Raw genomic sequence first — 5272 nt, forward strand, 5'->3', positions numbered from 1 at the left:
TAGTATATATATATATATATATATATATATATATATATATATATATATATATGAATCATATATATATATATAGTCCTTTTAAACTTAATATTGTTTACACAAGTTGCTTTTCTGTACGTACTGTCTCTGTACGACAAATATGATCACATGCATCATTGATCGAATTGGAAGGATGCTCGCACGGAGTTCGGGAGATTTGGGTTCGAATTCCATTTGAAGTAATATTTTCGAGTTCTTTACAGTTCAAAATGCTGGAAACATCAAATCTACAATCAAATTTAATTTGTAAGATTATTATTTTAGTTTGATTGTTTGAAGTCCGAATCGAAAATAATCGGCGCATAATTATATATATATTTTTGAGATAAATATTGCGCGAAAATATTAATGATTATATTGAGCCACGATCTCGATCTAAATCAACAGACTCACATATTTTATTCGAATATGTCGCGAAGCATGACTACTATCAATTAGATGATGAGTTGATTAGCTGAGTGTAATAACGTGATAGTGCAATATAGGTACAACACATTTCTTTTATAATGATGCACGTGCTCCGGACTTTTGAAATGCTTGAAAAATTGAGTAACGGCGTGCGACATAAAGGCATTTTCTGCATTGTGCAGATACTTCTTTAAAATATACATTCTTATCATAATACACGTATATGAGATGGGAATTAAGAAATGCTACAGAAAAATTTTTAAATAAAGAAAGAAGTTATCAATACACTAAAGATCGGTTTTGTAGAATTAATTAGAATTATGAAAATCAATGATTGATTATCTAAAATTTTGTGTATAATTAAGATTTTAATTATTTGTAAATGATAATTAGTAAGAACAAGAAGATGAGAATAAAAAAAGTAATTTGTAAAAATGTTTTTTCTAATTTTTATTCGTATTTTTCTTTTTCAGATTGAATGTCTTAAGTAACACAAGATCGTCATACGTCGGCATCGAAGTACTCACTGGAAATTCTGTCTCGTCATTATCAGAGGTAAGCGATCTAACAGACTTGCTTCTGAACGCCAGCGATCGTTCTTCGGCTCCTTGTCTGTGATCTAAATTTCTTTCCGTCCACGTTTCACGTTACTGCCGTCTGGATGATCTCACGAAGAAAGAACTCGGGCTAGACTCATTTGCTTTTTTTTTTACTCATCGCTCAAAGCCACTAGGATGCTCTGACAGAATCTGTCGGTCAGGATGCATCGATAAGGGCTTTTCACATAGCTTTTCGTAATTCCCATCTAGCGTCGTTTATCTCTTGTAACTTGTTTATGGTTGCACCTTTTTGAAATGCCGCCAAGATACTACATGCAAAAGTTCAATCGATTGGAGCTAATTCTGATTAATTAGATATCATTAGTGAGAGAAGAAAACAGGCGACTTCCTCATTATTAAAATATTTCTGCTTGTTTATTATTAAGCAAAACATTTTATTATCTTATATATTATTAAAAGAATAACTTTATTGAAAAAATATAATAGTTATTTTATTAGACTTTTTTTTAATCAAAGTTTTAAAAATATTGAGAAAATTAAGCTTTATGCATCAATGAAGATGTAATTATTTAATGTATTTAATAGCATAAAATAGGAAATATAAAATAAAATATAGAAATATAGAAATTATTTCAGTATTGTTAAGATTAATTAACTTTTCCTTTTAATTTAACCGTGATATTTTAAATATTAAAAAGACTGCAATTAACTATATGTATATAAAAAAATATATTTAATAGAATATATATAATATAATAGAAAAATATAAAATATAAAATTAGATATTTATTAGAATAATTCTCTCTCTCTCTCTCTCTCTCTTATCTTTCTTTTTTTCTTATTTATTGCATGCATCTTTTGACAAGACTTCGAGAGAACATTGTAATTTCATAATGTTCCTTTGAAATGTGCAGATAGTTTAATTATGCCACTTGTTGTTTCGAATGTCTGTATTATCCATCTTAATATAACTCTGACTCAATCACTTAATGATATAAGTCTAGGAATAATTACAAGTTGCGTAAATCTAATATCGGTATAATATAATTAACTGCTCTCATTTGATAATGATGTAACGACTGCTCGTTGCGTTATGCTACGAATCAATATTACACATCGATTATTATTAAGTTATATGAATTCGCTCGTAAAAGCTGAATACTGTTAGAATCTCATTACATTATCGTATAATCCATTTTCATTATTGCGTTTAATACACGTATAGTGTTTGTCATAGCATGTACTTTTGGTAACAATATCGTTCACTTATTACATCGGTAAATGGAGCTGGTGTAACTCCATAGCCAACTGGTGCACGACTTTCGAATTAATTCAGTTCTTAATCTCTGCGTATCGCGTACAATTCCTGTTTATCACGGGGATTTAAATATTCTCTCCGCCGGAAGAGGAAGTACGGGGCCACTCGAGACAGCGAGAAGGCACAGCCCGGGGAATATTTTCCGGAGCGTAAAGCTAATTAATGGTGCACGCCGGTCTAATTTATCGCGGTGATACGCGGTGGATAAACGCGGCGAAAGAACGCGGCGTTGTAGCGTATCCACATTTATACTCTCGTTAAATAAATCCGCCCGACCCGGAGTTCCTACGTGCTTCCTAACGTGTTCCGCGAAAAGCCCGGAAGCCGTCTACAGCATCGCACGCAGGTAAATGGTGAATTCTACGGCTCGGTATGCACACTCGCGGTACGTGCTCCTGCCACATTTTTCCTTTTCTTTCTTCATGGAGAACATTCATTGTTAGTCATGTGTATGTGCATAAGCCAGCACAGAGGTTTTACGCGAGTTCTTGGGCGAACTTATTGGTGGGTTTACTTATAAAATTTCGATCTGCCGCGCCGTAACGAGGCGAACGAGGCGAGCGTTGAGAGAAATGTGCTCGACATGGTGTATAACACATGACATATGGAAAATTTATGTTAAATTTAATATGAGATGAATATGTTACAAAGTAATACAAATGTTAGCTAAAAAATCAGCATAAAAATATAATATTTAGATATAACTTAGAAACGAATTATGAAAGCATATTTCTTCAAAAAAAATTAATAATATATTAAATGAATATGTTAATTTTTTTATTCATTTATCTTAAAATTTTTGTTTTAAAACTATATTATTTTTACATTAAATACTAAATTATTTTTATATTAAATACTCGTCTATTGTTATATTAAATATTCATAAATTGTTATTATGTTAACACTAATAATTTTTTATAATAAGCCATTATCTAAGCTTTAAATTTTAAGCTGTAAGAAATTGATCAATCGAATATTCTTTTCACATTCGAATATGATTGGTCAATTTCTTACGAAAGTTTAGATAATGACTTATTGCAGAAAACCCATAAGAAATGTTAAATTAATTTAACACAAAATATTCAAATAATATTCATATAATATTAAATTAACACTCGGATAAGTTATAAATTCAATATAAAATTTTAACAAGGTTTTAATACAAATTTTTTATTGTGTAACACTATTCCAATAATTTAGTAACGGTGATAATATTTATAATAATAAAAAAAGCATAATAAATTCATTGTGGAATTTTAAACAAAAAAGATCAATATTGAACTAAATAGAAAGAAAGATTAATGAATGTATCGATCTTATTTTGTAATCTTTCTGCGATATATGTGCAAATACTTTAGTTAATAAGATTAAATATTACAAAAATTTATTATCTATAATTTTATAAATGTGTATACACATTTCTAAAATCGCAATATTTTTGTAATAATTAATTTTATTACATAATTAAAATATTTATATATAATGCAGAAAGATTATACAAGTAATAATAGAACTTCATTCATAATTAGGACTCGACTTATAATTAGAATCATCAGCTTATATTTAATAAATGAATTTCTTTTTATCAGTTTGTTATTTCCAATTTTCGATAGTGTTTCCGCTACTTTAGAATTCGGCGCTTATTGTGCACAATACGCGTCCGGATACGCTTAATTAGGTATATGAACTCGTAGATTTTGTGCCATGGTTTCCACATGGTCTAGCGATGGTACGAGTTTAATAAGGTTCGTCGGAAGTTGCTTCGCAATTAACATTCGGTCGATGATAGTAGAAGTGCGAAGAGAAAGCCGGTATATGCACGAGAATGACAATGCCTGTTTGAGCAGTATTGTGTTCAAACAAGAAAAGAGAATGAATACAAGTCGTACAAATTAACCAATTTGAAATCATTACGAAGTAATAGTTGGGTTATAACGGAGAACATCCGGCTAAACAATGCAGATTAACCGGAGATTTTTTTCTTTTCTGTTCTACTTCTAGATCATATATTATTTGCTCGTGCTTCTTTTCTCTACCACCTCGTTTTTATTAAAAATTATTATAATAATTGTTATTTTCATTAGTTTTATGATTATTATTCGCGTTGCTGGCATTGTTATCGCTACAATTTTTTAAAAACAATGTAACGTGGCGAAACATTTTTTATTATAATATAATATTAAATACAAGGTGGCACATATGTGTAAAACGTTGTTTTATTTTCTCATTACAAGTACAATATATAGAGTGGAGTATTGATTTTTAAATTGTGTACGAGCAAATTCTATATTTCATCAAAACTTTTAGATGTGGTATCATAAGTATCGGAATTGAACAGAAATGAAAACGCAACACTTTAATTTTCAGTATTGCGGTTAAATACAATAACTAAAAATTATCTAGAGTAGGATAAGATAAATTATACGTAAACTTATCTTAGATAAAATCAAGATGATTTGGATAACGTTTTTGTCTATAAATTAAAGATAGAGATAATGCATGTTATAATAATTTAGATAAAGAGAAGATGAAGCAATCTAGATAATTATTTAGATAAATAATAGCAAGTATTGTCAATTTGTGAAATAACGGACGATTAAGTATGACGTAAAAGTTATATTATTTATCGTGGAAACAAAAGTATGGCAGCGACTCAAAAATGTTTCCATCTATACAATTGCAATTATATTCGTTATCTAAAGATCTGTATCGAAAAGTAATCAATAGCACATCTTCGAGATATGAGGCTAAACATATTGAATGTCATTCATTAGAGACAATTTTATAGGTTTTGGTAATTTATTCGTCAACATGGAATCTTTAAAGACATTAGAACTTTTGTAAATTTTAAGAGTATGGATAGATAACGGGACTCGATCTCTATCTTTCTCTCGCTCGCTCTCTCTCTCTCTCGCTCTCTCTCTCTCTCTCTCTCTCTCTCTCTCTC

The 5272-nt window shown here is 29.7% G+C and overlaps 1 protein-coding gene across 1 annotated transcript in view; it reads right to left on the minus strand.

The window, feature by feature from the left end:
- Positions 1 to 5272, minus strand: part of LOC105618847 — a 130243-nt gene that overhangs the window by 83541 nt on the left and 41430 nt on the right. The window lies entirely within an intron of this gene.

The sequence above is a fragment of the Atta cephalotes genome, assembly GCF_000143395.1.
Source record: "Atta cephalotes unplaced genomic scaffold scaffold00001, whole genome shotgun sequence".
Classification (NCBI taxonomy): domain Eukaryota; kingdom Metazoa; phylum Arthropoda; class Insecta; order Hymenoptera; family Formicidae; genus Atta; species Atta cephalotes.